Source organism: Pygoscelis adeliae, unplaced genomic scaffold (assembly GCF_000699105.1).
Source record: "Pygoscelis adeliae isolate BGI_AS28 unplaced genomic scaffold, ASM69910v1 Scaffold78, whole genome shotgun sequence".
NCBI classification, from domain to species: Eukaryota; Metazoa; Chordata; class Aves; order Sphenisciformes; family Spheniscidae; genus Pygoscelis; species Pygoscelis adeliae.
This window is the reverse complement of record NW_008825409.1, coordinates 4,522,377-4,534,406: the sequence shown is the minus strand read 5'-3', so window position 1 is coordinate 4,534,406 and position 12,030 is coordinate 4,522,377.

The window sequence follows — 12,030 nt, the reverse complement described above, 5'->3', positions numbered from 1 at the left end:
GGGGGGAAGCAGAAGAGTAAAATTTCACATGTGGGTTCTAATAAGATTGTGAGTTCCAGTTCATTTTCCCCCTCTTCCAGTCTCAGTGTAAGTGAGTATGCATTTACCGTATGTCCTTGCAATGCATTCTGTCTTTGTAACCCTATTCTCTCCCTGTACTAAAGCCCTCATGAGGCTATGAAGAACATTATGCAGAAAAATAAATGCAGATTGGATATCAATATGTGAAATAAAATGCTGCCAGTTCCTTTTATCCTTTCTGATATTTGATCCAAATGCTGTGACTAGGTTACTGTGGTTAAGATTAATGGGTAAATTATTTTCCCACAAGAAACCACCGCTTTTCTCCACTTAATTACCAGATGTTAAAACAAGAACAAGTAGTTATTCTTCTGTGTACTCATCTGTGCCCTTTAGCTAATTACAGGCAAATTCAAAGTGATTTCATGTAGCTTTTGCTATGATGTTGCCGGATTCCTAACGTTAACAATGATCTGTATCTATAACATAGCCTGGCATGATGTCATACACTGATAGTCATTATGTTAGCTATGTGTGCCCCTTCAAACAGGTGCTTTGTCAAACAGGTAGAATCTGTAATGTTTTACAGTGTCTCGCTCCCTGCTTCTTTTACATGCATGGCTGGGAACAGAAGAGAGAGCCAAAGTAGCAGACAGTGTAATAGACTGTATAACTCAGACCCCCTTCATGCTATGAGGGCAAGTCCATAATTTTTAAGGTTTTACAAAGGTAAACATTCTACAAGGAAGAACTGGAAAGGTTCAAATGCATGCATTGAGGAACACCAAAACTTCTAAACTATACTGGAAAAAGGGGAATACTTTATGGCATTTCTGCACTGCTATAGCAGCACAAATGAGTCATGACAGGCTTAAGTGTCCTGTTCACTTTGTGGAGATATAAAGGATTCACAAAACTGAAGACAGGGGAAAGTTTGACTATTTACCTGTTAAAGGGAGATTAGTTTCATCCATTGAGATATGGAAAGAGGAGCCTCAGGACACTCAGCTGATTCATTTCTTGGGGTTTTGAGTAAACTTTCGCTTTCAGTTTCAGGTTGTCACCTATCCTACAGTCTCTACTATTTGAGCAATGTATTTGAAGCTAGTATTTTGTGTTTGATAGGTTTCCACCTCAACTGGCAGAGTCGGTATCAGTAGGTTAAAGTCTCTGAATTGAATTAGCAAGCCAAGCATTCCTACTAATGTGTAGTAGAACACACTCTTACATTTTTATTCATACTTCCTGTTGTGAATCCAAACCCAAAATTACGATTTCACAAAGGACTGTGAATAACTAGAGCTGCAATTCTTGCATAAACTGCTGTTTTCAGGTTTAGCAGATAGAAAAGAACTGTGGTAGACACTCCATGTAAGTCACTACAGTCTTCATTTTAATCTGTATTTATGAAAATATCACAAAAAGGGTTAAAATCCACACAGGTATTAGTAATTTTAATTTTTATTTTACTTCATTATTTAGTATTATGATTGCAAATATTTTACTGAAGTTCATACTGTAAGTAGGCTATTGCAGTTGTACCATTATTGCAGCTGTGATTAGCACTATATATGGTAGTAGGTCCTCGTATTTCATAGTTTTCTCCAGCAGCCTTCCTACAGTTATTCATAACTGTGTCAGCGATATTAAAATCTTATGATTTAGGGTTATTTATTTGTAATGATCATCTACACTTATGTTTACAGTGACAAGTCATGTTACCTACTAGGATCAGGTAACAGTCGGTGCTGAGAGCACAACATCCATACCATGGTGCTTTGCCGCTTAGCTTTGGACTAGCTCTAGTCTGATTCCATGGATGGGATTGCTAGCAGAAGTGAGCGTGCTTCAGAGGCACATCTTTAAGTACAATTTCATCCAAAAATATTCCTGTTGCATGCTCCAATGTCTCTCCATGATATGAACCAAGTGGAATAAGTTGGGATGATCAAGGGAAAACTTTAAACACAGTCCTTTTTAAAACAGAAAGTGAAGTCAATAAAAATTGTCACTGGCACTATTTTACAAAGTTATACAAAAATGCAAAATACAGTATGATTTCCCTGAAAAGAGCAGAAATCACCCAACTGCAAGTCTTTCACCTGCAATTAAAATTGATCACAGATTCAAAGATTCTTTCTGTCAATATTTTTATTTTTGCATGTGTTTGAAAAAATTGGGAAAAATTTTGTTCTTGGGCATTTCCTAGTTTCGCTGTTGAAAAATAACAACAACAACAATAAACAAATAAAAATTGATAGCTTGTCACTTTGAAAATCAACAAATTTTGAATGATACATTAATAGGCAACACAAATTTTTTTTCAAGAAAACAACTTTTCATTTTATTTTTGTCCTTTTTAAATAAGAGCACATATTCATAAGCATGGTCCGTAACTACTTTAAGGAGCGTCCTGTTACTTCATGCAAGACTAGGGTTTGTGGTTCAAGTTGCTGTAAATTCACTCTGGAAATGTACATATTGGAACTGTGGCCTCCCACATCCATTGTGAATTCATAAGCTATTGAAAAGGATGAATTCCCCCTTGACTTGTGAATGATACACGAATTTCCCTGACAGTTTTCCCAGTAAATGAATTGTTCCCAATACTTGAAAATTTCAGTATAGTTTCTTCTTTTTCAATAATCGGCTGGTACTATCTGTTAAATTTCATCCAAATTTGCCAACCGGTTTACCTGATGTAAAGTGGCTTTTTTGCAAATAAACTATTCAAGAATCTGTTCACAGTCATGTCAGATAAGTTTTTTCTTTTGCTTCTTCAACTGTTTTTTATTGAATTATTGTAATTTGTATTCCAGTAGGATATATTGCCTCCCACTGAGACAGGGCCCCTCATAGAAGGCACACAGAGTGATTGATGGTCCTTGGCCTGTATGGTTTATTAATTGGCCAGATAAACGATGGGAGGTGGGAACTCGCTTAAGGTGACAATGGAGGTTATTCATGGGGACAGCACTGGAAACCTTTACTCATTACACTGAACTCCAATACCACGGTGATGGACCTCCTAACGGTGTTTAAAATGCACAGTTGTTTGAGCTGGGGAAACAGAAATTAAACACATTACTTGAACACATTTTCCCCTGCTAGTCATTCTCAGTCTTTTTTTTCTTTTTAATCAGAAAAAATATCCTTTAAAACTTCCATAGCAGACATTTCTTTCTGTTCCTTCAGGTAATTCCTTTATGTTTTTCCTGTTCTGGCAAAATATATAGAAATAAGCTAGATCGTTCTTCCAGCCTGTTATATACATGCACTTTAAAATGGCAGATAAAGTCAAAGGGTTAAGAAACAATTCCAGCATCTTCTTAGATGGAACAGGACTAGAATTACTGGCAGGCAATAAGGCTCTATTATTTGTATTTAACAGGAATTAACCCATTCTTGTTTGTAGTGTGCCACTACTACACAGACCTCCTAAGTTTTGTCATACCTCCTCCTCTAATATTTAATGAAGTGTTCTCTTTTCTTTTCACTATTTTTTCCTCACTCTGAAGAAATACTGTAATAATTACTAACTCTGTAAACTGACATGCCTGTCAGCAAATGCGTTCTTGATATCTCACATGCACACTTACTGAAGCTTTAAATGCTGACTTTATCTGACTGGCTTTCTCAGACTACGCATAAAAAATGTAGACACATCTTCCCTCTTGCTTAATTATTATTTTGTAAAAAAATCATCAAATATGCTTCTTTCTGTCAGTCTACATGGCTACAGTAGAAGGAGATTAAAAAAATTAAGACTTTCTATTCATACTGTTCCTTGTGAAAAAGAAACCTTTCATTGACTGCATTCTGTAGCAAAATGGATTATCATAAAAAATGGCATCATGCTTTGCTGGGAAAACGTGTCATCTGTTTTGCTTTAACCTCATTGTGGAGCAATTGTTACAAGCGTCTTCTATGTGGAATTTTTCCTTATCCCATTTGACTGACTAAGATTAAATGTCAATGCAAGGGCACCTAAATAAAGCAGAAGAACAGATATTTCTGTAGCTATTCCTATTGCTGTCAATGGAGTTTAACATCAGATCGATACAGAGAGGAAAGTGATATGCATATTTCTTTCCAGGGACTGTAAGATGGCTTTAAAGCAAAGCCACATATGCTAAACTCCTAAACATCTTGCCTGCTGGGTAGATGCTGATCCCTGTGAACTTTTCCTAAGATACCAAAAAGATGGATAAAATAAATCAATTTAGAAATTTTAGGGCAACATTCTCAGTACTGTGAAGAATCCTGTCCTTCACCTAGCAAAGTAATACTTCTGCTTAATATAGCAGCATCTCTACAGTGAGGGTTATGTTCTGCTGCCCTTTGTCTTAAGAGAGCAGAAAGATATGTTGGGATTACAAATAATAAAATTAATAAAAACATATTTTTTAGTTTGTAAAATGGGCTTGAACTGAAAATTCCCAGGTAAAAGGAAAATACTTTACTCTTGACCAAAGCAATAGTTATGCCCTGAGATTTATCATATTTCTATTTACCTTCTACTTACCATGCACATCGGGATTCTTGTAAAACACTACACTGTATAAACATATTGCTGTCAGGTTATTGAAGTAAAATTGTTTGGTTTGGAGAAAAATGATTTCTTAGTTTACAGGTCACCTCGTTCTGTCTGTCTAAAGGAGACAGAGATCCAGATATACAGTCTAACACAGAGAGTGACATTTACTCTATAGCTAAACTTGTTAAATGAGTTCATAAAAGCATGAACTATGTAATTTGTGGGAAACAGCATGTGCTTCCATCTTCTGCTGACTTGACATTCCTGAATTCTGGATTTCCTGTTTAGTTTTGGGGGTCAGTCTGCAGATTTCCAAGTAAAGGGTGAATAGTATCTGCTGCGTGGATGAATAAAGTCTGCTGCTTTGCTTTGCTTTTCTTTTCCTTTCTTTTTTTTTTTTTTTCCTTGACAGTTATAAACTGAGGTAATTATAGTTCACTATTCAGACATAAAACATGGTTTCATTTTGAGTCTTAAATAGTATTTGGACTGCAAGATTCCCTTATGTGTAGGCAATGAGTGACTCATTCAAAACTGAATAGATTTTAAAATAAAACTAGAAATTCATTTTGTGAGAGTGTCTTAATAGAAAATCAGTCCAAAAAATGATTTGTGCCATAGAAAGGATTCTACCCATCCAAAAAATGAATTCATTTCCTTAGTGCTTTCAAATGTCAGTAAAGGTTGGATTTAGTTTAAAAAGTCATTAAATGACTCAGAGATTTTTTTAAAAATCCCATTTTTTTATTTCTACACTGATTTTCCCAAAGAATTCACCATAATTTTGAAAGAATTGTCTTGTTTTTATGGGCACTGTTGTTCTGCTTGATTTTCAATTGCTCTGGCGTGGGGCCCCAGTCCTTGTGACATCAGAACCCACAGCCAGGTGAACTATTTAGCTCTAAAGTCACTTATGATGGCAGAGGGTGACTAATCAGCAGAAATGGATTATCTCCCTAGCAACAGCAGTTCAACTTTCATGGAAATATCCAGGGAGCTAGTGATAGAGAAACAGGCAAAATGGAATTATCTCTGAATTAACGGCATTTGAGCAGGTAGCAGTGGAGAACAGAATGACTCCAGCATACCCAGGCAGGAAGCCCAGAGCATAGGAAACATGTAGCTCTTCTCAGAAACTCAGACATGGAGGTTTTGTCTTCTGCCTCCCAGGACAGCAATCTGCAGAGCACCAGGTTACGCCCAGCCCTTCACTCCTCATTCAAAACACTCAAACCCTTATGTTCAGATTGCCTAACTGAAGAACTAAGGCACCAAAATAGTTAACCAGGATAGTCAACACAGTGACAAATTTCTTTCCCCTAGAAGAAAGAAACTGTCTACAGTAGGGATTTTTCCTTTGTGGGGGACTGCAAAGGCCCTCTGCAAGAAATAAGGACTTTTGCAGCTTATCTTCTGCTTCAAGTGCAAGGCACATTTCCTTGATTTTATCCTCTCTGATATCATACATGTGGGTGGATGTAGGTGTGTGTACACATTATGTTCAAAGAAAAATCCAGCATGCTTTATACACTGGATAGGAGTAAAAACAAAAAAGTTCATATCTCTTCATACAGTACTGGGAGGTGTTCAGCTACTGCAATGAAAAACATGGTGAAAGAATCAGAATAGGACATAAAGGGTTCTCAGACAACTTTACCACCTGACAAGTTTCCTTGCTCTGAATGACCCCAAAGTACAATGCACTCTGAAGCATGTGGGAAAAAAACAGCAGATTGTATTGGCACTTCGGTGGGAGAAGGCTGCGTCACGCAAAGTGTTACATAGCCTGCGTTTTCTTTCTTTTTATAGAGCAAGAACAAAGAACAATGGCTCTGGCTCCTATGTCTTAATAGACAGCAGCTCATGGGCTTCCTGCCAAAGGGTTAAGTGCTGTTGTTTGGCCATCAGTTTCAAAGACAGAAATGGCCACCTTTCAATTGTAGATTTTTCTACATTAAAGAAGGGGCAGTCAGCTGAAGGGAGAAAAGCAACGGTGAATAAAACAGGGAAATAACAGCTGCAATACAATCTTCCTCTTAGCTGAGCATTTAGTTTGCGGTGGGTTTTCTTTTTTTTTTCTTTCAGTTTTAATTCTGAGAGGGATTTCTATGGAAGATTGTTTTCAAAAGAAGGTATTACTTCACTACCATACACATTTGCCACTGAGCTTTTGAAGGATTCTAGCAGCATATTATGAAAAAAAATGTTGGCAATTGTTCATAGAAAATACCTGACAGTAAGGTCAAGTGAGCCACGAAGGAGGTGACATTCGTCGATTAAGCTCTTGCTACAGCATGAAGCAAGTTGACCAAGAAAAGCATACTGCATTTAAGGATTTAGTCATATTTTCTATGGCAATAGTGTACTTTTATGTGTGCTAAAGAATGGAAATGAATTTTAATGCTTATCAGGCACTTAGGCTATCTTATATGAAACCAGATTTGGCAACTCCTCCTGCAGCTGTTGCAAACAAGTCCAGCCAATCATCAGTACTTGTGTGCTTCATTCATCGCTCTGTAAGAGAAATAGAGAAGCAATAGACTCGGAACATTTGGAGATTCAGTTTTAACAAAGTGGATGATTTTCTTTGCAGAGCCAAGTCTTTTAGTTTGTTGTTGTTGGGTTTTTATAATAATCTCACCAGCAGAATTGGATTGAGATTGCTGCCTTCACAACTACGGAAAGCAAAACAAAACTGTTTTCCAAACTTCTAACAACCTCTGAGCTTCACCAATGTCTTCTAACGGAGAAAAAGTGTGTGCACAGCCCATCTTGAGTTCTGCAACCAAAGCTATCAAAACCACACCTGTATGTTTTTGTCCCATGCTATCTGGTGGCATGTTGTTAACTCCAAGTGCCACATCAGGTAACAGTAGTATTATCTGGTATATAACTACTTCTTTCCACCAGTATGCCAGCACTCGATGGGGTACTCTAAAATATTGTAATAATAGCTAACAATATTAGTAATAGTTAAAGTAATGATGATAGTGGATTCTTTAGCAATTTTTTCTAAATGGGATTCAATTTACTATACATGTGGTAAAATCCAACATTTTGGGTCTGCTTCTTGAATGCGTTTATTGAATTGTTAGCTGCATATATATGAAGCATGTTCAGGAAACTTCCATTCTGATAGGCAACTTTTGACATGTTCTTTAGTTGCCACTGCTGGCGATACAAGTTTCAAGAGATGTTAATTTTGTATACTCATTGACCCTTACTACTCAGGAGAAGTGACAAGTGCCTATGTCAAAGTCTATGGTCTGATTCAACTAGTAGCAATTAACTCATCATCTGCATGATAGGCCTGTCTAGTCATCTGCACAGTACTTTCAAGTGTGTGGTCTCTTGATAATTCCTCTTCTTTGTAGTTATTCAGGTAGATGTGTTCAGGTGCTTAAATATTTCGAAAGCTAACCTATAATCTATTGCCAAAACACATTTAGCGTAAACTGAAATCTGAAAGAAATTCTTTAAAACTACCAGAATATCAATATAATCTATTGTCATTTTTGACACACTGATTATTTTGCTAAGAATCTGTCTTGCTTTTTGATGTTGTTTTTGGGGAAAGGAGGAAGCTGTTTGATTTTTTTCTTGGTTTGGTTTGGTTTGCTTTGCTTTTCTGGGAAATTGGGCCAAAGGCCATACACATGTTAATCAGGTCCTGGGTATTTGACTGGACAAATCTAGGTAATGATACAGACATCCCAAAAGTTTGTGCAAAATGCTGAAGTTTCTTCTCCTCATGGAAAACACTGTCCAGGCTTAAACAATCAGATGTCCTTTAAGCATTCTGCTTCCTTGGTAGAAACCCTGGTCAAGTTTTCAAAACAAGATGAACTAGAATATGTTGCAACTTATTTGCAATAAGTTTGTAGTAGCCTTTAGTTCATTTTCCCTTTTAGTCATCCAGTTTCTATTCTCTATCATAGCTCCAAGCATCACAGTTCATGCATTTCACCAATAAGAGGTTCTAAATTCCATATAACAATGTCATAGAATGCCTTCTCATACCTTTTTGAAGATGTGCAGATGACTTACAGGGGATGGGGAGGGATTTTTTAGTAAGGGAACATAATTTATAACTACATGGGAGTAGAAGTGCTGCACCAGGCACCACTGATTACTTGATTTTGGAGTGAAGATGATGTCTTACAGAATATAGATAGCCATGAGCTTAAAGTAAATTCTTCCAGCCTCAGTGGTTTTGTATTTCTGAATGTTTTTTTATCTGAAACAGTGATTTTGCCATTTTTCTAATTTATCATTTTTTACCATTGAAAGATTGCATGCTGCAGTGATACTTTAATGCTTCCTCTTCACTTTAGATCACAAAATAAACCATACAGATAAGGAAATCTAAGCATTTTGAAGTACATGGGCTATTTGCTATGGTACACAAAGGAAAACATGAAGGAATACTGAGGTGCAGAAGAAAAGCTGCAAAACAAAGAAATAGTGCATAAGCAATAAAACATAACTAAATTTTACCTTTTTTCATCCGAGTCCTTGTTGCCCTAGTGGTATTTGCTCAAGCTAGACAAAAGACATCTGCCACCTCTGGAGAATCCAGAGGACATCAGCATATGCTGTGCTCAGATTACACTATACTGACTGACCTACCTGGTCTCGCCTTCAAGTTTTGGCTGAGGTCTGCGTTTCTGCTCTGTCAGTTGTGTGAGTGATATACATTTGTTCTCCCTCCTTTCCCCAATCATCAGTCTGCAACCTCCAGTGAAATCTCTGCTCCTGTGCTGCCATGATACCATGATATGTATCGCTGTCTTGCTTGTTTCCTGTAATATGCCAAAGATATAAGATGAATAAGTACATCAAAATAAAGCTCTAATATACCATATCCATGCTGTCTTAGTGTCCCATTTGCCCATCATTATGTTTCCACTTACTCCCAAAATATCAAAGATCTTGGACATTTGCTACCTGACAAATGTAATGGATAATATAAAGGTACAATTCTGAGCTGTCTGCCCAAGGCTTTACACATGGACTGACAATTGTTTTTTTACTGTAAGTTAATGTAAAATGTTAATGCCATGATGCCACAAGTGCCATCTCGCTGCTTTCCATCGCACTGGCTCTGCTGCCCTCCCTGCAATATCCTTGCTTCAGAAAGCTCCCAGGACTTGCATTTCCTTCACTGGAGGAGGGAAGGACCATGTCTCTAAATGATTATTATATCTCTTTAAATGCATTATTATATTTCTGATAAGGTTATCATTTGCACTGAGTTGGTAAGCCAGCCTGCAGGGCTGACTCTGCAGCTGTCATAACCTAGCATAACTCTGCTGAAATCAACTGTATTATATTGAGTTACCTTGTGGAGTAATTAATGTGTGGAGTGTGTTAATAACTTTTCTCATATTCCCATATTCATATCTCCTGTAAAGATTCTACATAATGACCAACCTTCTCCACTTGATTTTCAGCAATTTTTTTATTTGTTTTTTTTTTTTCTGTGTGAGAAAGACTTGCTAGCCTGGGCCTCCATATTTGCACTTAAGCTCACAAACTCTCATCAACTGCTTTGAAATGTACATGCTTGGTACAGGTCTAGACATAAATCATCCATATTTGTGGGAAATTATAGGTCCTGTCTTTGAAGTTTTGGTCTAGCTCTCCCTGGTTTTTCTTTTGACTTAAGAAAAAGTAAAATGCTTACTGTAAGAGGAAAGAGAGCAGACAGAGGTGTATTGCAGCCCTTTTGTTAAAAAAAAAAAAAAAGAAAAAAAGAAAAGCCTTAATTATCAGGAAATCCAAGTGTGTTTATATTCTTAGCAGAGGATCTTAAAGAGACAGTTTCTGCAAAGGGAGGAGCAGTATTCTTTTTACTTTTCGCCTAACTTTTAGGTCTAATTAGGATACTTCAGAGCTGGAGACTAATGGAAGAGTTCTGTCTGAAGCCACTAAGGGCCAAGAAAGGCTGCCTGCCTTAGTAAGACATTAAAAAGCTTTTAACATTAGAATGTTATTTAACCTTGGAGTCAAATTTCTGATGGGAAGAGTTAGCTCTTTAAGAAGCCTCTCTGAAAATGGGGTTCTACGCAATCTAGTAGACACAGATGGCCGTTTTCCCCTTTTTTTCCTTTTGGCTAAAATTGAGGTGTCTTGAAATGTGAAAAGCTTCTCTTGCATCACTTCCCAGCAAAAGGTTGAATCCTTTCTCTGTCTCCAGCCTGGGAATCACCATGCAGAGAAAATCCCTTGACTGTGAAGAAAATCCCATACACTAAGAACTGGAAAATTGCTCAGCACTCCCGAGATTTCCTGTTGGCATCAGCGGCCAGCAGCAGCCGTGCTGAAATGACCCATCTTCCCATTATGCTGTTCCTGAAAGGCTCCTGGCCTCTCTGGGAGCCCAAAGCCCTGGCAAGGGAGGGAAGCTTACAGCAAGGGCTACGGGCAGAGCAGGTTACTGGTTTAGTGTGGGGAAAGTGTCAGAATATACCGGGTTTATAAATGAGTTTAAATGTGAAATAGAAACTGGGGTAATAAAAGGCTTAATTCGAGGCTAGTGATGAGTCCATTACAGACAACGATGATTTGAATTTATTTTTACTAGATTTGTCAGCATCTGCAGCTGTGAAGACTTTTTCTTTCTTCATCTTCAGATAGTCTTTAGTTCTTGCCGTATATTTCATTACGCATTCATGTACTTCACATTTATTTTTTTCCTGTAGGCAACTTGTTTTGGTTTCAGTTGGTTTGGTTGTTTCACTGACAGGAACAGCAGCAATGCTTTCAGGGGTTTCTAGGAATCCCTTGAACAAAACCTGTCACTATACAAAACAGAGAATTAGGATCATTTCTATGTCTCACATCTAGTTCCCATCCCTTTTGGACACTGCTAAACAGTCTCTTCCAGTGATGAAGTATCTTTGCAATTCATTAAAATGCTTCTGTAACGTAAATTTCTTTTTATCTGGGAAAGCTAAAGACTGTATCAAATGAAAAAGTCTTTGAAAAGCCTTCTCAGGAAATCTCTTCTACAACGTATTCATACCACTTTTCTTATTGTGAAATACCTTACTCTGAGTTCATGGCTACAGTGTTAGTACTGGGAGACAGGACACAAGGGTTTCTGACAATTTTGATCAGTTTTCCTTTTTATTTTTCTTTTTATTAGAGAAGGCACAGGGTCAGATTTTCAGAATTTAGTTTTGTCTTCTATGCCTTCCAGCTTGAGTGGAAGAGAAATTAAGATAACAGAAAAGATGCTTCAGAATCTTCCTTTAAGATATTTAGGATAAGAACTGTGTTTTACAGTGAATTTATACACTGCATAACACAATAGAGACAATTAATTGAGAACTCCAGGTGCTATTGTATTATAAACACTCATTTACTTGGTAAGCTAATTTAGTTTTTTCCATGGACTGTGGATGTCTCCTGTACAGGCATGTGGAGCATAATGAGAATATTGATCCATCACTGCCTAAATGTTACTG